The 23,681-nt window shown below is 37.1% G+C and overlaps 1 non-coding gene across 1 annotated transcript; it reads right to left on the reverse strand.

Moving 5' to 3' along the window:
• Positions 1-12,934: 12,934 nt before the first annotated feature.
• LOC128279546 (small nucleolar RNA R71) lies at positions 12,935-13,041 on the reverse strand. Its single transcript, XR_008269748.1, has one exon. It is a non-coding gene; the product is annotated as a small nucleolar RNA R71 (small nucleolar RNA).
• Between the last annotated feature and the right edge of the window lie 10,640 nt (positions 13,042-23,681).

Consider the following 23,681-nt stretch of genomic DNA (forward strand, 5'->3'; position numbering starts at 1 on the left):
CAGAAATGATGACTTGCCTCCTCGAATTGCCCGATGATGGTAACTTCTTATTTCATTTATGTCATCATAGATTGCCAGGCAACGATGACCTGCTACCTCAGATTGCCAATGATGATGGCTTCTTATCAAGTCTAGTCCGCTAGCACATCGATCACCTCCATCCCTTATCATATAGCTAAATATATACATCTTTGTCTCTTGATTTCTATACCGAAAATGCTTTTGTCCAAATCATACTCAATAGCAAATATAATTCAACCTCATAATTATACATATATTCATTTTGGTACTTAGTATAGTATTCAATTTAAACTATCCCAAATCCTTTCAACTCACTGCCAACAGTTTATTGTAATAGTAAAATATGTATATTGTTGTAGGAATATATAATCTAAATAAGTTTTAAACCATAGGAACACTTACAGAAACTTGAACTACTCCTCGTTGATTTTCATCTTCCTCGTTCCTTTTGATGCTTCCGTGTTGTATTTAGCTACAAACATTAATACGATAATGCATAACATTATTTTCTAACTCAGTTTGCTATCAACTGTAAAGTCTTACATATTTTGACATTTATCCAATTTAATCCCTAAAACCTAAATTGCCATAATTTTCAATTTAGAACTCAAATTTTCAAGTCAATTCCACTATAGTCCTTTTAGGACCTCTTATTTCTCATTATACCAAAAAGTTTGAAATTTATGAATTTTAGCCCCTATTGTACAAAACTACAAATTAAGTTTATAATTTAGTCATTTTCACTTTTAGGCTTAAAATATATCCATCTAATACCTAAAACTTCAAAGATTCATCAATGGAAACTTCTTAAATCTTTAACAATTCCAAAAAATAACACACGAGTCAGATAGATTAAGCTCCTGAGATTTCGAAAACATAAAAATTACAAGAAAACGACTAAATTGAACTAACCAATTTAGTGATTGAAAATCAAACCCTAGAAGGCCAAATGTTTCTTTCTCCCTTCATTTCTCTCGGTTGTATGAACAAAAATGGAAGAGAATGCTTTGTTTTTCTACCAACCTTTCCACTATCTTGTTTTTAATATTTAACTTTGATTTTATTATTTTATTACTTACCTATATACATTTTATGCTCCCATGCCATCCACAATACTTACAATGTGGTACAATTACCACAATGGTCCCAAATCTAGGTTTCAAATTAAAAAATTGATTGTAATTTAATTTTTACCACTTTTACAATTTAGTCTCTATACCTTAATTAATCAATAATTCGATAAAATTTCCTACCCAAAATTTAATTCATTTCTACTATAACTCCATAAATATTTAATAAAAATATTCACAGTCTTGGTTTACAGAAACAAGGTCCCAAAATCAGTATTTCAACACCACTAACTTTCAGGTCATTGTAGAAGCACACAATGCCTTTGTTTTCTTCTTAAGAATATTAACAAAATTAGCTTGAATATGACCATGGCTAAGGCATTCATGAAGTTGGATGCCCTCCTCCTTTTTTTTTTTTGCCTTCTCTTTGAAAACAACACTTTTTCTCTTATTCTTAGGAGTATTCTTTTATGTCTTAAACTTTTTGAATCTCCTAGCTTGCTTCTTAAAGGCTTTATTAAAGTTTTCAGTAAGTAGTCCAATATGCTATTGAAACTCTTCTATGGTAGAGGCATTGGGAATTGATGCTTCATTAGCGACTTGGAGTTCAAAGCTTCTTTCTCACTTAGACTTAACCTTCTTGGATTCATCCAAGTTCAACTCAAAGGTTTGTAAGGATCCTATCTGTAACATCCCAAAAATTTGACATCAAAATATTTATTTTATGATTATTACGAGGCTTAGAATATGAAAATATGCATGTGTTAAAGTTTCATGAAGGAATTCTTTGAGTAAGTGCCCAAATGGAAAATTTGGGACTAAATTGAATAAATTGCAAACTTGAATTCTAGAAGCAATTTGTATGAAATTGCTTTCGATTATGAATTATAAGGTCTTGGAGAGTAATTTTCCCACTTTCTAAATTTTTGGACAAAAACGAGCTTGCATGGATGAAATTTTAAAGAAAGGGCATGAAGGCATTTTGGTCATTTGGCTTTTTAATGAAATAAAATGGGAAAAATCAAGCCAAAATCAACCATTCTTCTTCTCCATGTTGCCGAAATTCTCTTGTCACCAAAGCTAGGATTTCCAAACATTTCAAGCTCAATAGTAAATGCTCCTAAGCCTCATTTTTAATATTCTTTGTATTTTTAGAATCCCGGTAGCTTGTTCTCTTCATTTCTACCCATATTTCATGCTAGTGTTCATGTTTAAAAATTTACCCATGCATGATTTGCTTGTATTTTGATGGATTATGGAGGAATATGAAAGTTGAATGTGTGTTAAACATTTTTTCCTAGGTGATTTTCATGAAAAACCCTTGTAGGGACCATTTTGCAAAAGTTGTAAAATGTGTGGTAGAAGTGTGAAAATAATGGAAAATGAGGGCTACCATGAGATGGAAAAGTGTTCGGCTAGGCTTGGGTAAGGTAGAAATTGCATGTGTTTCATTATACGAGCCTAGGGACTAAATTGTAAAAATGTGAAAGGTTAGGGGCAAAACGGTTATTTGGATCGGGGTGGAATTTAGACTTGAAATGTGTAATTTAGAGTGTTAATGATCTATTTTTATTGTTATAGACCCTGAAAAATAAATTTCGGAGGTCGATCGAGGAAATCGCGAGGTTTCAAAATAACTGAAACACAACTCCGAAACAAATACTAGGTAAGTTCGGATAACTTAAAGTAAACCCATAATATACATAATTGTATGATTTTTGAATGCATGGTGATTGCATTTATTATTGGTATGAAATATCATAGAAATGTATATTTGATGGTAACATGTGAAAAATGTCTCGGTTGAGGTTGACAAAGGGAATTCGATGGTAACCTGTAATTACATGTGATTTGAGATCCTGCATGTTTTGCAGTAAGGATTTAGCCCGGAAGGGTAATCCGTTGATCTCAATTATGAAAAGGATCTAGCCCATACGGGTGTTCCTTGAATGATCGAGCCTCCCAAAGAATATGTGTGCATTATGGATTCAGTTAGGATAGGTAATCTGATTAGGGTCTGAATTTAGCCTAGACTGGTAATTCAGATCCGAGCTCAGTAAGGGTGTATGTTTGTAAGGGATTTAGCCTGGACTGGTAATCCTATCATCACCTTATGAGTTCATGATATGGGGGATTTAGCCTGGACTGGTAATCTCGCCATAGGATGTGAGGTTCACGGGAGTGCATATATGTGAAATGATCATTTGAAAGAATTGACAGATAATGGGTATTCCATCGAGATTTCCTAGAAACTCAACGAGATTAATTTGATGTATGTCAATAAGATGATGAATGATAAGCTCATCTACATAAATTACATGATGCTTTGCTATGTGATTAACTCATTGATTGAGTGCATGTGATAGGGAATCATTTCAAAATTGATGATTTCATGTTTTAAATATGGATGTATGCTAATTACTCGGTAAGTTTACCTTCTGGTTATTCGAGCTTACTAAGCATGAAAATGCTTACCCCTCTCTTTTTCCCTGTCTCACAGAGCTCGAGGACTCATAAGGACTGGAAGATGATTGGAGAGTCAACACACTATCAACTAGTCAAGCTTTGGTATACAAACATTTTTTTTTATTTTGTTCAATGGCATGTATAGGATTTTTGAGTATTTTGTTATATGTGTCATCTGATTTGCCAAATGAAGGCATGTAAAAATGTATCTATCTTTTTGTATATGGCCATTGGATTTGGCTTAATTGAAGTAGGCCATGACCTACAAATCTATGCATATTTATACTCTTATATGAAAGGTTGCATAATTGGCAACGAGTTACCAAAACGAGCCAAATTTCGAATGTGTTACGATAACATGGAAGCTCATAAGTATAAAATGGGAAATAATCTTTCACGTATGAAACCAATGATATGTGGTTTCTGTACAACAAGATTTATCAAGACCATCTACAAGTGTATAACTATGTTTTACTTTGAATTTGGTAACCACTAAGCCTAAGTAGTAGAAAGGGATGACCAAAGGCTTGGAAGATAGCCTATTAGGGTCCACAAGGTTAGACACACGAGCGTGTGTCTAGGCCGTGTGTGACACACGGATCCCTCCCATGGGTGTGTGCTATGGCCGTGTGTCCCATGCACTTAAAATTTTAAGTTAGTATAGGACACGGGTAGGTCACATGGGCGTTTGACACTTAAAAGTAAGGGAAATTTTCCAAGGTGCCCAAAGTTTATCAAATGTTCTCAGTTTTGTCCCACGCTGCCTCTAGGTATGTTTTAGGTCTCGAAGACCTGTTTAAGGGACAAGATGTACATATTTGAAAAAAAATTTAATTTAAGAGTAACTTGGTGACTTGATTTAATATGTTTATGAATATGAAATCTCGATAATGCCCCGAACCCTATCCCAGCGTCAGATATGGGCGAGGGGTGTTACATTTAGTGGTATCAGAGCTATAGTTTAGTCGGTTCTACAACTACCGTAGAGAGTATTAAGGTTTTCTATACATGCCATTATTCAAATATTGATAGTGTGACATCTCCTGACTGTTCAAATTGTTTTGAATATAGTAAATATCTTCCAATCAAGCACAAGATGAGTCCGACGGAGCCGAGAGCCATGCTCCAGCTTCCGTACAACAAGCTGTATCTAGTAGTAGTAGAAGACTTATGTCTAAAGGCTGGGAAGAAGCCCGAGCTGCCTTCTTTGATATGAAGGATGAATGGTTTGGGGATTACCTGAGGAATCACCCAACATACCAAGACCTCCTCCGCCCCCTAACCAACCTGATGAGGATGTGCCATGAGGTAGGGCACTAGTAAGAATTAGCAAGGCCCCTATAGATAAGCTTAGAAAGTATGGGGATGAGGAATTCAGAGGTAAAGTTGATGATGATGCTGAAAGAGCTGAATTTTGGCTCGAGAACACTACACGAGTGCTAGATGATTTGTCATGCACACTGGAGGAATGTTTGAAGTGTGTTGTGTCCCTTTTGAAGGACACTGCATACCATTGGTGGAAGACCGTATCCTCGGTAGTGCTGAAGGAAAATATTACTTAGGATTTCTTCCAAACATAGTTTAGGAAGAAATAAATTAGCTAACGGATTCTAGACTCAAAGTGAAAGGAGTTCCTGGAACTCAAACAAGGGAACAAGACTGTAGCAGAATACGAACAAGAGTTTGTGAGGCTAAGTCAGTATACAACTAAATAGGTCCAAACTGAGTCGGAAATGTGTAAACACTTCGAGGAAGGTCTGAATGAGGAAATCAAGTTGTTGATTGGAATCCTTGAAATACGGGAGTTTGTCACATTAGTTGATCGGGCCAAGAAGGCCGAGGAGCTTAATAATAAAAGAAAACAAGCTAAAAGAGAGGCTTGAGCTACAAGTAGGAGGTTTAGCGGTAAAACACTCTTGTTTTCCACAAAGAAAGCAAGGAGCCAGCATGAGCGCTCTACTTCATCGCTAGGATATTTGAGTAGGGAAAAAGCTCTAAACAACGAAGTCAGAAGTCTTCCTCCCTGATGGTGACTAGTGTGGGGAGTGTAGATGATCAGAAGTCGAAGTGTAAGAGTTGCAACAAATTTCACTTCGTAAAGTGCCGAATATAGAGCGGCGCGTGTTTCAGATGTGGTTCTCTTGATCACTTTCTTAGAGACTGCTCGGAACGAGCTGAAAAAGAAGTGAAAATAGCTCTGAAGTTAAGTGCTTCCATTCTATGAGGTAGACCTCTGAGATACCCTGGGAGTGCTAGTGGCAGTCGAGTCGTGACTAAAGACGCTGCAAAATCAGAGTTTCGAGCCCCGGCAAGAATATATGCAATACGTGCTCGAGAGGAAGCCGCTGCTCCTGATGTTATTACGGGTACTTTCTCTCTTTTAAATACAAGTGTTGTTGCTTTAATTGCCCCGGGGTCGACGCATTCATACATCTGCATGAGATTGGCATCTAGTATGAATATACCTATTGAACATATGGAAGATATTATTAGAGTGTCAAACCCATTAGGCAAGTCGGTCCTAGTTGATAAAATCTGTAAGAATTGTCCTTTGACGATTCAAGGTCATTGTTTCCCGACTAACCTTATGTTGTTACCATTTGATGAATTTGATGTAATACTTGGTATGGATTGCTTAGTCCTCCATGATGTAACTGTGAATTTTTGTAGTAAGTATATTAAGTTAAAATGGCCGGATGGTAAGATTCTATGGGTCAAATTAAGAAAATTAGGTTTGCTGCCAATTGTAATCACGACAATGGTTGCTCAGAGATATATGAGGAAAGAATATGAAGCCTACCTTGCATTTGTACTGAACACTAAAGAAATAGAGCTAAAGATCGAGTCCGTGCCGATAGTATGTGAGTACCCAGATGTGTTTCCAGAGGAATTACCCGGATTACCTTCTGAAAGGGAGATAGAGTTCGATATTAAATTGGTGTCAGGGACAACTCCCATTTCTATTGCTCCGTATAGAATGGCACCTATCGAGCTAAAGAAGTTGAAAGCGCAGTTGCAATAGCTAATAGATAAAGGATTCACTAGGCCAAGTTTTTCAACCTAAGGTGCCCCCGTATTGTTTGTAAAGAAGAAAGATGGTTCAATAAGGTTATGTATCGATTATCGGCAATTGAGCAAGGTAACTATCAAGAATAAGTACCCTTTGCCAAGGATCGATGATTTGTTTGACCAGTTAAGAGGAGCCACCGTGTTCTCTAAGATAGACTTGAGATCTGGTTATTATCAACTGTGAGTTAAAGACTCGAATGTACCCAAGACAGCTTTTAGAATGAGGTATGGCCATTATGAATTTCTTGTCATGCCGTTTGGGCTGACGAATGCACCAACTGTGTTTATAGACTTAATGAATAGGATCTTTCAGCCATATTTGGATAAGTTTGTCGTTGTGTTCATTGACGACATCATAATTTATTCCAAAGATGAGACAGAGCATGTGAAGCACCTGAGAATTGTATTGCAGACTTTGCAGGAAAACCAACTGTATGCTAAGTTTAGCAAGAGTGAATTTTGGCTCCAGGAAGTCAGATTTTTGGGTCTTATTGTTTCTGGTGAAGGCATCCGAGTTGATCCAAGTAAGATCTCTACTATTGTCGAATGGAAACCATCTAAGAATGTAACCAAGGTTAGAATCTTTTTGGGCTTAGCCGGTTCCTATCGAAGATTTGTGTAAGGATTCTCCATGATAGCAACTCCGATGACGAGATTGTTATAGAAAAGCGTTAAGTTTGAATTGACGGAAAAGTGTCAATAAAGTTTTGAGAAGTTAAAGACACTGCTGATCGAAGCTCCTATTTTAGTGCTACCTGAACCGGGAAAAGAGTTTGTGGTCTACAGTGATGCATTCTTAAATGGATTGGGTTGTGTGCTTATGTAAGATGGTAAGGAGATAGCCTATGCTTCACGGCAATTGAAGCCTCACGAGAAGAATTACCCTACACACGACCTAGAACCTGCCGCCATCGTTTTTGCTTTGAAAATTTGGAGGCATTATTTATATGGTAAGACTTGTCGCATATTCACTAACCACAAAAGTTTGAAGTATTTGATGACTCAAAAAGAATTAAATTTGAGGTAGTGGAGGTGGCTAGAGTTAATCAAGGATTACGAATTGATTATTGACTATCACCCAGGAAAGGTGAATGTGGTCGCTGACGCGTTGAGCAGAAAATCCTTGTTTGCATTAAGGACCATGGATGCTCGTTTTGCATTGCTTGATGATGGTTTAATCTTGGCTGAGCTAGAGGCTAGGCTGACATTCCTTCAGGAAATCTATGATGCTCAAACTAATGATGATGACTTGCAAGCTAAAAGAACTTAATGTGAGTCAGGTATTGAATTAGATTTTTGGATTGGTTCTGATGGATGTTTGATGTTCAGAGATAGGGTTTGTGTACCCAAGGACAATGAGCTTATTCAAAATATTTTGCAAGAAGCACATAACAGTCGTATGTCTATTCACCCGGGAAGTACCAAGATGTACAATGATTTAAAGATGTACTGGTGGGATGGCATGAAAGGAGATATTTCTGAATTTGTATCGAAATGCCTGGTATGTCAGCAAGTTAAAGCTGAACATCAACTGCCTTCAGGTCTGTTACAGCCAGTAATGGTCCCTGAATGGAAGTGGGATGAGCTACCATGGACTTCGTGACAGGATTACCTTTGACTACAAAAAAGAAAGATGCCATATGGGTTATAGTGGACAAATTGACAAAGTCGGCTCATTTCATTCCAGTAAGGATAGATTATTCCCTCGATAGATTGGCTGACTTGTACATTTCTAAGATAGTAAGTTTACATGGAGTACCACTATCGATTATTTTAGACAGAGACCTGAGGTTCACTTCAAGATTCTGGAAGAAGTTATAAGAAGCATTGGGTACGAAGTTGATCTTTAGCACTGCTTTTCACCCTCAGACTGATCATTCAGATTCTTGAGGATATGTTGCAATGTTGTATCCTCGAATTTCAGGGTAGCTGGGAAAAATACTTGTCGTTGGTAGAATTTGCCTACAACAACAGTTTTCAAACAAGTTTGAAGATGGCGCCTTATGAGGCCTTATATGGCAAGAAGTTCCAAAATCCATTATACTGGACAGAACTCAAGGAAAAGTTGATTTGATTAAAGAAACTGAAGATAAAGTTAAAGTGACACGAGACTGTTTAAAAGCAGCATCGGATAGGCAAAATTCATATGCTAATCTGAAAAGAAAGGAAATTCAGTTTCAAGTTGGAGATAGAGTATTCTTGAAAGTGTCTCCATGGAAAAAGGTATTGAGATTTTGCCGGAAAGGCAAACTGAGTTTGCAATTTATCGGACCGTACGAGATCATTGAAAAAAATAGACCGTTAGCCTATCACTTGGCATTGCCACCTGAACTGGAAAGGATTTACGATGTGTTCTATGCATCTATGTTAAGGCGATACCGATCAAACACCTCTCACGTGATTTCGCCGACTGAGATTGAAATTTGACTGGACATGACCTATGGAGAGGAACTAGTTAAGATATTGGCTCGTGAGGTTAAACAGTTGAATAATAAAGATGTAGCCTTAGTAAAACTTTTATGGCATCGACATGGTGTAGAAGAGGCTACATGGGAACCAGAAGAAACCATGAGAAGCCAATATTCGAATCTATTTACTGGTAAGACTTTCAACGACAAAAGTCCCTCAAGGGGAGAAATGTAACATCCCAAAATAGGGCCTAGCTAGAATAGTGGTTTTGGGATCACAAATCTAACATCAAAATATTTATTTTATGATTATTACGAGGCTTACAATATGAAAATATGCATGTGTTAAAGTTTCATGAAGGAATTCTTTGAGTAAGTGCCCAATTGGAAAATTTGAGACTAAATTGAAAAAATTGCAAAACTTGAATTCTAGAAGCAATTTGTATGAAATTGCTTTGGGTTATGAATTAGGAGGTCTTGGAGAGTAATTTTCCCAATTTCTAAATTTTTGGACAAAAATAGGCTTGCATGGATGAAATTTTAAAGAAAGGGCATGAGGGCATTTTGGTCATTTGGCTTTTTAATGAAATAAAATGGGAAAACTCAAGCCAAAATCAGCCATTCTTCTTCTCCATGCTGCCGAAATTCTCTTGTCACCATAGCTAGGGTTTCCAAACATTTCAAGCTCAATAGCAAGTGCTCCCAAGCCCCGTTTTTAATATTCATTGTATTTTTAGAATCCCGGTAGCTTGTTCTCTTCATTTCTACCCATATTTCATGCTAGGGTTCATGTTTAAAAAGTTACCCGTGCAAGAATTGCCTGTATTTTGATGGATTATGGAGGAATATGAAAGTTGAATATGTGTTAAACATCTTTTCCTAGGTGATTTTCATGAAAAACCCTTGTAGGGACCATTTTGCAAAAGTTGTAAAATGTGTGGTAGAAGTGTGAAAATAATAGAAAATGAGGGCTACCATGAAAAGGAAAAGTGTTCGGCTAGTCTTGGGTAAGATAGAAATTGCATGTGTTTCATTATACGAGCCTAGGGACTAAATCGTAAAAATGTGAAAGGTTAGGGGCAAAATGGTCATTTGGACCGGGGGTGGAATTTGGACTTGAAATGTGTAATTTGGAGTGTTAATGATCTATTTTTATTGTTATGGACCCCGAAAAACAATTTCTGGAGGTCGATCGAGAAAAACGCAAGGTTTCAGAATAACTGAAACACAACTCCGCACCGAATACCAGGTAATTCGGATAACTTAAAGTAAACCCCTAATATACATAATTGTATGGTTTTTGAATGCATGATGATTGCATTTCTTATTGGCATGAAAAATCATAGAAATGCATATTTGATGGTAACATGTGAAAAATGTCTCGGTTGAGGTTGACAAAGGGAATTCGATGGTAACCCGTAATTACATTTGATTTGAGATCCTACATGTGTTGCAGTAAGGATTTAGCCCGGACGGGTAATCCATTGATCTCAATTATGAAAAGGATCTAGCCCGGATGGGTGTTCCTTAAATGGTCGAGCCTCCAGAAGAATATGTGTGCATTATGGATTCAGCCCGGACGGGTAATCCGATTAGGGTCTGAATTTAGTCTAGACTGGTAATTCAGATCCGAGCTCAGTAAGGGTGTATGTCTATAAGGGATTTAGCCTGGACTGGTAATCCTGACATCACCTTATGAGTTCATGATATAGGCGATTTAGCCTGGACTGGTAATCTCGCCAAAGGATGTGAGGTTCCCGAGAATGCTTATATGTGAAATGATCATTCGTAAGAATTGATGGATAATGGGTATTCCATCTAGATTTGATAAACCGTGATTCATACATATTTTTATCCCATGCTTAGCATATTTTATGGATGATTTTTCCTTAAAATTGGTGAATTTGATGCTTCTAATGCCTTAATTTCATGTTTTATACTTAGGTGAGCATAGGAGAGTGAAAGGAACGAGAAACGGGCCAAAAATAGAGAAAATGGGCCAACGTACGAAATCAACATGGTCTGGACCTCCTCACATGGATAGAGCACACGGCCGTGTCAATTTGGCAGAATCGAGGTACGACTCACACGGGTGGACCACACACCCGTTCCTATTTAACAGGCTTGACCACGGCCTTAAGCAATCGCACACGGGCGTGTCCCTATCGAGCCTAAATTGAGTCCAATTTGGAAAAGGTCAATTTTTAGGGTTCTTAGGCATTCTAAAGCCTATAAACACACCCTAGAGGAGGAGGAAAAAGGACACACACAGAGGGAAGCAGGGAACTGCTCAAGGAAAGCCGATTGATCCATCTCAGAAGCCGGATTCATCATCAAGACTGAAGATCTCCCATTAATTTCCCTTCAGGAGTTTTGGGTTTTTCTTTATGTTTTGCATTCATTATTCTTCTGTAATGTTTACCTTTTTAGTTATGAACTAAAACCCCTCAATACCTAAAGGGAATGAAACCTAAGACAGATCTTGTTATTATTATCTAAATTGTATGATAAATATTTGACTTGTTCTTAATTATGTGTTCTTAATTCTTGTTTTGATATTCCAGGATATTGATTCAAGTTAAGCTCTTATTCAAAGGAGGAATAGACCCTGTCTAAGAGTACATTTGTCATAATTAAGCGGAGTTGGTTGCGCGCTTAGAGATAGGGTGACAAGATTTTTTCGGATTAGGGTGAAACCTAATAAGGGGATCCATAGATCGAGTTAATACAACCCTAGGGATTTAATTAGAAAGAGATTTCAATTATTCAACCTAGGGTTAGACGTTGTTAGTCTCGAGAGGGATAATAGTATAACTTAGGGATTTCTACGGATCAAGTCAAATGAATAAATCGTCCGATTTAGACAAATGAAGTCTAGGTGGATTTTTCCTTAGGTATAGTCTTAATTCAATCGTTTTTCCAAAAGTAATTCTCAATTCTATTTTCTATGAATTCTTAGTTTAGTTAATTAGTTAGTTAAAAAACAAGCCCCATTATTCTTAGGCTAGATAATAAAAAGACAGTCATTACTAGTACTTTTAGTTCTTTGGGTTCGATAATCCGGTCTTGCTAAAGCTATACTACTGTTTGATAGGTACACTTGCCTTCATCGTGATAATAGTTAGTTTCAAGAATGATTCATTATAAATATTTAAAACCTGTCACGAATATCACGTACCAAGTTTTTGGTGCCGTTGCTGGGGAACTAAGATATTAGGAACACTCGATTTTTATTACTTTAGCCATTTTACTTTTATTGCAATTTAAATTTTTATTTCTTTTCTAATTCTTCATTTACTTTTTGTTCTGCCAGGTTTTTTATAGTTTATGACTAGAAGAAACCCATCAGGACCATTACTTTTTGACAGTGAGATTGATCGTATAGTTCGCAGAAACCAAAGAGAAATAAGGCGAAGCTTAAGATACATAGAGAACAAGGAAGAGGACGATATTCAAACTACAACCAAGAAGATGGTTGAAAACCAAAAAAATCCGCTACCTCCTGCGGTTGCTGCTAATCAGAATCCTGCTCCGTGCACTATGTATGATTATGCTAAACCTAATTTAACAGGAACTGAGTCAAGTATAATTAGTCCTGCTATTGCTGCAAATAATTTTGAACTGAAATTTAACACAATTCAAATGATACAACATTTTATTCAGTTTGATGGTTTACAGGACGAGGATCCCAACGCTCACTTGGCAAATTTCCTAGAATTTTGTGATACATTTAAAATTAATGGCGTTTCTAATGATGCCATACGTCTTCGATTGTTTCCCTTTTTGTTAAGGAATAAGGCTAAACAGTGGTTGAACTCGTTACCACGAGGGTCAATCACTACTTGGGAACAAATGATCAAAAAAAGTTTATTAAAATATTTTCCACCGGCTAAAATAGCCAAATTACGTAATGATATCTCTTCTTTTGTGCAGATGGATTTAGAAACACTCTACGATGCGTGGGAGAGATACAAGGACCTTTTGAGAAGGTGTCCTCACCATGGGTTACCGCTTTGGCTATAGGTTCAAACATTCCATAATGGCCTGAATCCTTCAACTCGGCAGATGATTGATGCAGCCACTGGAGGAACTATCAATAATAAGACACCTGAGGTGGCTTACGAATTTATTGAAGAGATGTCACTAAAAAACTATCAGTGGCAAGTTATAAGAACAAAGCCGACGAAAGCAGCCGGTGTCTTCAACCTCGACGCTGTTACTATACTATCTAACCAAGTAGAACTCTTAAATAAAAAGATTGACGATTTGTGTGGTTCTACTCAGGTACATCCAGTGATGAGGTGCAATTCGAATGGAGCAGGAGCATGTACAGAATATCAACCCTTCAACCCTAGCATCGAGGAGGAACAAGTCCAATATATGGGTAACAATAACTCTAGACCCCGAAATAACCCATATAGTAACACTTATAATGCAGGTTGGAGGAACCATCCCAATTTCTCGTGGGGCGGTCAAGGAAATCAATGGCCACAACATCCTCTGGATTTTCAACAACCACCCTACCAACAAGAAAAGAAGCTGAACCTTGAAGAGATGCTCTCAAAGTTTATATCGGTGTCAGAAACTTGTTTTCAGAATACCAAGACAGCACTTAAAAATCAACAAGCATCAATCCAAGGGCTCGAAACTCAGATTGGATAGCTTGCCAAGTTAATTTCTGAACGACCACAAGGCAGCTTGCCAAGCAATACAGAATCTAACCCAAGGGAGCAACTCAACGCGATTACTAGTCAAGATGAGGAATGGTTAGTCACACTTGAACCAAAACCAAGGCAAGAAACTGAGATAAGCAAAGGTAAAGGTGAGGTAGACCACAATGAGTAGAACCGGGTAAGTACAAAATACAAACCTTGTGTGCCATAAGCTAATGCGACAAGGAAAGACTGCTCAGATGAACAATTTGGTATATTCCTTAAACTCTTAAAAAATTACATATTAACTTACCGTTTATCGAAGCTCTATCGCAGATGCCAAACGTAATGAAATTTTTAGAGCTTTTAGCAAATAAACGAAAGTTGGATGAGGCTTCACATGTGAAGCTAAACGCAGTTTGCTCAGCTATTCTACAGAATAATCTACCCAACAAATTGAAAGATCCAGGGAGTTTTACAATTCCCTGTTTAATTGGTAGTTTAGGTGTTAATAATGTATTAGCTGGTTTAGGGGCTAGTATTAACGTCATGCTTTACAAGATGTTTAAACAATTAGGTTTTGGGAAACCCAAACAGACTAGGATAAGCATTCAATTAGCAGATAAAACTATAAGGTTTCCTAGGGGTATTATTGAAGATGTGCTAGTTAAAATCAATAAATTTATATTTCCCGTTGACTTCGTTGTTCTAGACATAGAGGAGGATAGAAACACCCCTTTGATTTTAGGAAGGCCCTTTTTAGCAACTGCTAGAACGATTATTGATGTTGGCACAGGTGTGCTCACACTTCGTGTGGGAGACAAAACAATCACCTTTCAAGCTCGCAATTTCGGCAACACATCGAAAATTGAAGGTGATTGTCTAAACCATTTTACTAAAACTGACAATATGGTGCAACCTACTTTGCAAGAAATGAGTTTGAAGGAAGTACATGAGTCATTTTTAAGCAATAATAGAGGACCTATTCATGAAGAATGAAGGCTACAAATCGAGGAGCTAGATGAATGGTGGACACATAAACTGAGAACACACGATAAACCAAAACTACGCCAGAACGAGCTCAATACCTTACCAAATCAACTTATGGTTGGAGCTAAAGTTTCATTAGATGCCGCAGATCCTTACATTGACACTGCCAAACCGAATGAAGAAATTCCTCTTACGGTACTTAGCATTTTCCCATTTGGTACAGTCGACGTAAGTCATCCCAAATTCGACACTTTTAAGGTAAACAATACCTATTTAAAACCTTATTTTGATGAGATTCACAGTAGGAATGAGGAGTATAAACTCCTCGAACCACCATGACCATTCAATGGAAAGGTAAGTCGAGCTTAGACTATAAATTAGCGCTTCTTGGGAGGCAACCCGAGCACTAACAATATTAATTTCTTTAAATTTTAGTTTTAACATCTAACATACTAACCGACTCATGGAATGCAGGCTTTCGAAAGTACACACAGCCAAGAACACGGGCGTGCTTAGGACCGTGTAGAAATAGGGCAAAGATTTTCCCCAGCATGAGCTACGATAAATCTCTACGACTGTGCGACATGGCCATGGGCAAACCTGCCAAAACAACACGGGCGTGCGACACACTCGTGCCTTGAAACTGTGGCCAAACCTGTCAAATTAACACGGGCATATGCCACGCCCGTGCCAAGAAACCATGGCCGAACCTGCCAAAACAAAACGGTCGTGACCCTTCATACACGGGCATGGGAGAAGCAAACAAAGACAGACAAGGCCGTGCGACATGTCCGTGCGCACTAACATGCCCAAGGTACACGGGCATAGGGAAATTGTCAAACACGCCCAAATTCAAAATTCGCGAATCACACAGGAAAAAATTAGGGAACACGGGCGTGTTCTCTAGCCGTGTGTCCCCAAATCTATAAATACCCTTCACTATTCATCATCTCCCTCACCCAAAATCCCTAACCCTAGCCGCTGCAAGTCAACACGACCTCCCTAACATGCCCGTGCACCACTTCTAACCCCATTTTTTATGCTCATTCTCTTCTTTCTAGCATTTGTTTACTCTTTTCTCTTTCATTTTACTGATTTCTAATGCTATTTATCATAGTAATCTTCACTTTTCATGTTCTTTTCATCTTTCTATCACTCAAACTTCGTATCTAGAGTAGTTATCATCCTTTTCATGTTGAAGTTCTTACTCATTTCATGATTTCTATGCTCCATTTGACTATTTTACTTGCACATTCATAGTTAAGTAGATAAATGTATATTTTTAAGCTTTGTTTTGGTAATTTTTATATTTTCTAGTCAGTATATTAGGCTACATTCATTCATGGTAATTGTTTCTATGGGGTTTCATACTATTAACCCCACACAAATTCATTCTTTACTTATTCTTATAGGGTTATTTGGCACATTTACTTTAGCTATTGTAGTATAGGTTAATATCTAAGCCCCATGGAAAGTATTCACATTCCACTTTAATTTCCATTACAGGTACACCATGTCATCTTCACGAGGAAAGAAACCCGTCGTCCCTACTTCGAAGAAAAGGAAGGGAGCGTCATCTTTCTCGAGTCCTACCGCAGAAATTTGTCACCCTTTCCTGCAGTTCCCCATCAGGCCCCAATAATAACTTTTCCAGATTCTACAGGCCCGACCCTTGGAAGTGGGCTGCTGTATAGACTGGGCCGCTCTAGAACAAGCCCAACTCGCGAATGCAATTCGGGCCCTCCTCACCACCGACCCTTGGGGCTTTTCTTTGAGATTGTCAAGCCGACATATCTCGAACTCACTATGGAACTCTGCTCAACGTTTCATCTTCAGACCGTGATGGCCCGTTTTGATGACCAGAGAACAATCCAATTTCGCCTCAGCGATCTAGTCCGCCAATTGAACGTCCCAGAGTTCGGAACCGCTTTGGGTCTATATACAGAGGAGTTTAGGGATGAGAACGACCTTGACACTCTCCACCGCCACATCTAATACTCTCCCTTGAAGTGCTGGGACGCCCTCACCCCCTGCGCTACCTCCTACAATCCTAGCCGTTCCAAGGCATCGGCTCTCCCTCCATCTCTGAGGTACTTACACGCCATTTTGGCTCACACGTTAATAGGAAGGAGAGAGAGCACTGGCGTCGTCAACACTCACTACTGTAACACCCTGAATTTGGGGCCTAGAAGAGTGGGCTTTGAGTTTGGGATTCGGATAGAAGAAAACCTGAATAATTAAGAAGTTTTAAATATTATCGTTTAAGAAAAATTTTGAATTAAATTACTATTAGAAAATTTTCTTGTATTTATTATTACGATATTTTAAATTTTTATGAAAAGTTAATTAGTATTATGAGATAAAATTATTATTATTAGAAAAATATTCTTGTATGTATGTTTGAAAATTTTATGAAAATTATTATTATTACTTATCTTGTATTATTGATATTTGAAATTTTATTATTAGATATATTTATAAAAATATTGTTGTTTTGGTGTTTAAACTCTAGGAAAAAATTGTTTTAATTTTTGCCTCATAGAGGGAATCTGGGCATAAGGCTTATAAAATAAATTGGGCAAGACTAGGCATGAAGAAGCGTACCTGGCCCAGTGGTTAGCATGCTAGGTAGTGGGAAGGAGAGCTGGGGTTCGACTCCCGGCATGTGCAAAAGTGTTTTATTTTCTTTATATCAGGGAACGACACAGGGAAGCCTTATATATAGTTGGGGTTAAAAGGTAACACAAAGGGAAGTTCGGTCTAGTGGCAGAGGTTCTGAGAGTGTGGTATAGTGCCTAGGTTCGAGGGTTGGTGCACACAAAGGCTTGTTTTTATTTTAGAAGCCAGGTCGCAGTAAAGTAAGGTTGAAGAATAGTTGTGACTGAGTTATGCTACAAGGACGCTTGTGGCGCAGTGGCAGTAGGGCGCTAAGAGTTCCACAAAGGCACAGGTTCGAGTTGTGTGGAAGGCGAAATTCCCCTTTTATTTTAAAGCGGACCAAAGCTTCAGCAGGTAAGGTTTATAATTAATTGTAACCATATATTAGTAAAGGAGAAAATGTGGTGTAGTGGTCAATAGCTCAGGCGAAGGCGCAAGGGCACAAGGCAGACGGGGGTCTGGGGTTCGAGCTTCATCTCGCGCACGCAAGGTTGGGATTTTTACTGCATGCATGGGGAAGGAGTTGGGGTTTGATCAGGACCCTTGGCAGCATGCTGAGGCAGTACAAACGGTGAGCTGATCGGTCAAGAGTTTGAATGGAATTCAAACATTGAATGTGGCCAAATATCAAGAAGCAATTCGGGGAATTGGAATTTAGAAAGAATTCCTATGCTGAAATACACTCACTCGGCCATAGCTAATAAGTGTCGTATATTTTGGCCTTTAGGATTCAGTTTTTTCTTCTTCTATTTTCTTTTCTTTTCTCCTCTCTTCATCTACTTCCTTTCTTTTTCTTCTTTCCCTTCTTTTATTTTCTTTTATTTTCTCTTCATCTACTTTCTCTTCTTCTTTTCCCCCATAGCCAAATCCTTCTACTATTTTACTCATCTCCACTTTCTAATCATTTGTTCCTAAGCTTTATACACAAAAGCCAAAATCCCAAAACCCTATATTTCTTCTGTGTTGATTTCTCCTAGCCAAACCCTCTGATTCTTCTCCATCTTGTGGCTGATTCTTTCTTCTTCTAAACCCTATAGTTCTATCGACAAAGCCACTACAAAACTCTCATATCTCATCTTCTTCACTGTTTCAAAAAGCCGAAAACCCCATTGTTTAAAGGCATAGCCGAACCTTTAGATCAGAAAAGGGCCAACTTCTGCAAGGGTTTGAAGGTTAGATCTACATCAGAATCGAATAAGAACTAAAGTGGAATCGTTGGCTGAAGGAATTGGTGGTAAGTTTTCAGAACTATTTCTTTATTTCGGGAGTTAAGAAAAGCCGAAACCCTCATAGGTGGCTAGCGTTTTGGACTAAAGGTTTTGTGCCTCTTTCTGTTTGGCTGTGTAAGCGTTAGCGTGGACAAGGGGACGTATAGCAAAGGGCTTGAAGACTAATTTGGTTGGCTAATCAGATCTAACCCATATTTCAGCAAAAGGCAGTTCGTGTGAGGATCTCACCAACGTACCGTTCTAAATCAGGTGTGTATCGAACACCCTCTCATAGTTCAAATCGGAAAAAGCCGAAATGCCAAAAATTCGGCATTCCGTGGGCTTGTGAGTGTGCGAGTGCTCACAAGATGTTTAGAAATCATTAGATCTGAAATCGAAAAGTGGTAAGTTAGTCGTATGTGAAATGTCGTGCACTTCGGTAATTGGGCCTCAATAGGCTAAAATTGGGCCCAATAGGCTTGCGAGCCCATACGGGTAAAATAATAATAAAATAGGCAATAAGTATGTTCTATTAGACTGTGGAATCAAAACTGCTTAAACTGGTAAACTAGTCATAAAACTTGAATTAAATGGGCTTAAATTGCTAGTGGACACTGTAGGGCCCATTAGGGGTTTTAGGGCCTAATGGTTAAAATTGTGAAATTGAGATAAATAAATTATTGGGATGACAAAGGGGCTAGTAAGGATCGTAACATTCATGAGAACCCTTAAAACTGATAAAATTACTGAAATACCTTTATAGGTGGAAAATTTACAAATTTACCCCTAGGAGCAAAATTACTAATGTACCCCTAGGGTTAAGGTTGACCTGAATGCATGTTTGGCTGTTACTATTTACTGTATGCCATGTTATTATCATCTGATGCATGGGACTGGGTTATTGATGGAGGAAATCTTGAAGTGGCTTGTCCACGTCTTGGAGGCTTTGCCTCAACTTCTCGATACTGAGCAAAGAATGCCGCAAGCTGTGGAGTGTAAAATGAGTGGGTTGAGCTATTCCCACATGGAGTGTAGGGTGGTGCGGGTGGAGTGTAGTGGTTGGTTATAGGCTGGTTTGGGCTTGCATACACGAATATGTCTTACGTTTGCGGAATGGGCCTATGGGCCATCTTGTTATCTAAAAGGGGCTAAGGCCCGCTTTATCAGATTCGAAAAGGGCTTCAACCCAAGACCACCGTTATCTGAACAGGGTTTATGCCCAATGGGCTTGAGCTGACTTGGGCTTTGGATGGGTTTTCCATACACTCTGAGTTTTCCAAACTCACCCCCTTTCTCTTCCATCCTTGCAGGTGAGCCCTAGTTGGTGGACTTGGAGCTGGGTGGGATTCAGAGTGGCCACGAAGATTAAATTTCTGGTTTTTTTTTTAAATAAGTTTCAATTAGCTTCCTTTTAAATCTAGCATTTATTTTTTATTATTTCTATGTTGGTTAAAGTTGTAATAAGGCCGCTCTATTATTTTTATTTTGGGTTTTTAAATTACTTAAATCGTTTTCAACTTGACATTCACATCACTTAAATTGATTCCTTAAAATTGGATAGCTCTAGGGCGCGTTTTTATAAAAGTTACTTATTTTCAAAATATCACGATAACCGAGCAAAGCTTCCGCAAAGTAAATGTTTTCAAAGGAAATAAATATTTTAAATAGACTTCAACTTAATTTGTTGTTCGTGGACAAGTAATAAGCTTAAAGTGTGGGAATGGATGTGTGCATGTCTAGGATTGGATCATGGAAGAGCTAGATACTTAAGCAGTCTAATTGACTCACCTCCTCCTTACTTGAATCTTACCTGGTGCGTAGTATCCATTCACTTTAAGCCATGACAAAGAAGGTTTGATTTTTTTTTCGATACTTAACTATTTTTAAAATAACCTGTTTCTACCACTACAAAGGTTTACAAGTTTAAACGGTAAAAGTTTCTAAACATCAAGAAGGGTTTTTCAGTGAAAACATGGTTTTCGAAAAACAATTCAATGTGACACGCCAGACTTGGCCATAATGTCTGGGCTGGGTTTGGTGTGTTACAACGATGCTTACTTTCTATGGTGTATGTCGCACGGGCACGTCATCGACCTTGCTTATTTCATTGTCCTCGCCATTCAACATCAGACGGAGCGGCATAGGAAGGGGGCCATCTCCATTGGGCCATATGTGACGCGGTTGGCTCGGCACTTCGAGCTCCTCAACACAGCAGCCCAATCATCCTCCCTCACTCTCATGGGCCAAATGTCCCCACAGGGCATCTCGAGCATGCTAAGTATAAGGATGATCGAGAAACGACGTGGCACCTTCCCTCCTCAGTACCATCTCACCCAATCCACCAAGGAGGAGGCCACCGAGGACATTACTGATGATGTCCCTCCACGTCACGAGGACCCACCATCTCAGCCACCACCACCCTCTTGTCCAGTTTATGCGGCTACTTCATACGCTGACATCTCTGAGCGCCTAACTCCATTCGAGCAGCAATGTTTTCAGCACTTCGATCACATTGATGCTACTCTACAATAGATTTGTCAGCACCTCCACATCTCATCGCCACCCCCACCTCGCGAACCATCTAGCGATGAAGATGTTTAAAAACCTTTATTTATTATTTTATGTTTTTACTTTAATTTTAATTTAAGACTACTTTTTATTTTTCTGTTGTCGAGACCATTTTTAATCGGGTTTTGGAAAATGGGAATCCACTTTAAAAAAATGAAAACGGGAGTCGCCACCAATCTTTTTAGGTGTGATTGGATCACCTTATAAAATGTTTTGTTTTAAAACATTAATTTTGGTCTACGAAAATCGAGAAAATGGATTCGGGAGTTAGTTACGTACGAGGAAGGGTTAGCACCCTCGTAACGCCCAAAATTGGTACCTAATTGATTATCAAGTGTCTTTAATGTCGGAAATTTAAAAATTTTAAGATGCAATCCTTTTTTAATATTTTTGATTTTGAAAATTAGGGTTCACTTGTATCAAATAAATCAAAATATTACATCCTATAAGTTAGGACATAATATTTTTAAGATATCTGACACTAAGTTAGCCTTGTTGGAAATCCCTATCTCGAAACAACGAAACGCCATATCTAGTAAGTTAGGACACAACGCCTTGAAGTTCCGAGACAGTTGCTTGCACTTAGAAAACCTTAAAAAACTTAGAAGGGTGCTTGACTATTCGAACTCAACGAGAAAAGTTGCAACCCAATAAGCTAGGGCATTACTTTTCTCGAAATTTCCAAAGACCAAGTATTGCCTTTATTTTTGAAAACTTTAAAGTCTCGTTTTTTAGATCGATGCATGAAGGAGCATATTAACATAACATACGGGATAACATGTTATAGTAATGGGTAAATAAAAGCACAATAGCATAAATATCATACATTAACTAACATATACATATAAGAAACATGGCAAATTTTAAATAAGTAAAATATACATAAAACACGATATATATTTAAGAAGAATAGGTAAAAATACATTAACATGTAATTCATCGTACATTTAAACATATTGATAATAAAAATGATGCATGATATACAATTTGACACATATATATAAAAAATACAATAAAAATAATAATATGTCAAGGACTCAACATTTAATAAAATTATGAGACCAACATCTAATGTATTGACATAATATAAAGAAAGGTTCAATATATATATTAAAATATAAAATAAAGTGAGCAATTATTGATAAAAATACCTAAAATATAAATTTAAAAAATGTTTAAAATAAGTTATATATAATAATATAATATGAATAAAATATAAGGAAATATAATATAAAATAATAAAAATATAATAAGTAATTTGCATATAAAATATAGTAAAATAAATAGTATAAAAAAACAAAATAAATAATATATAAAAATATAAGAAAGATAGATATTATAAGGAATATTAAATAATATAATATCGTATGTAATAAAAAATCATAAATAATTATAATGAAATATAATATGGTATACGTATATTATAAAATAAATAGGATATGAGTAATTTTCATAAGAATTTTATAAAATAAATAATGTACATATATAAAATATATAAATAAAGAAAAGGTGTAATATATATAAATGGAATATGGATACTATTATAAATAAGGATAATATATACTATTATTTATTAATAATTTTTAAAATTTATTTGGTATTTACAAATTTAGTAAATAGTAATACAATTTTATAAAAATATATAAAGAAATATATAAAATAAAATATATAATATAATATAATTTATAGATAAAATATATGATTAAATAATGTATTGGATAATAACAATAATATATAACTAATATTTATAAAAATATATAAAGTATTTAAAGTAAATTAAAATATAAAGGATTAAAATTGAATTTAATTAGAAAATCTAAGGTTAATCTGCAAAATAGTAAAAATTTCGGTCCTGGTTCCGAATGCGTGTTAAATTCAGAGGACTCACTGGGCAATTAGCCCTAATCCTAAAAAACGACGTCGTTTCCCAGAATAAATTCTACTGGCCATTGGGACTAAATTGAATTAACTGTAAGAAGTTAAGGCCAATTTGAATAAACATAAAATGAAATTGTAAATATTAAAAAGGAGGAAGGATCAATTGGGCAATTTACCCAATTCACAAAAACACGCGGATCCTCCCCGGGTAATCGGGTCAACACGCGGATCCTCTCTGTTGAAATGATGTCGTTTTAGTGCTTATCAAGCTAAGCCAAAATGACACCGTTTTCGTAGGACTATAAATGTTAAAACCTTAGTACCCCACTTTTAAAAAAAAACTTGAAAATTCTCTAAAAAGGAGAGAAGGGGTAGTCCGGCCTTCGGTCTCCGACTACAATGTAGTGCCTGCACATGCGCCTCATGCACCATCGTACGCGGTGGTCTGAGGGTTTAAAAACCTTTGTCCTTCCACAGTTAACTCCTTTTCTTTTGAATGTTACTATTTTTTTTTAAAAACAGTTTGTATATTCGTCTAAGAAAAGAGAAAAGAAACGAAATATGAGATAAAAATCACATTCGTTTCTTGTGAAATATCTCTGATATATTATTGCAAAATATTTGATGTACAATATCTTTGTGGTATTTTTATGTGTGTATCGTAAGTTCCTTTTTACAGATTTGAAGAAAGGC

Source organism: Gossypium arboreum, chromosome 8 (genome assembly GCF_025698485.1).
Source record: "Gossypium arboreum isolate Shixiya-1 chromosome 8, ASM2569848v2, whole genome shotgun sequence".
In the NCBI taxonomy this organism is placed as follows: domain Eukaryota; kingdom Viridiplantae; phylum Streptophyta; class Magnoliopsida; order Malvales; family Malvaceae; genus Gossypium; species Gossypium arboreum.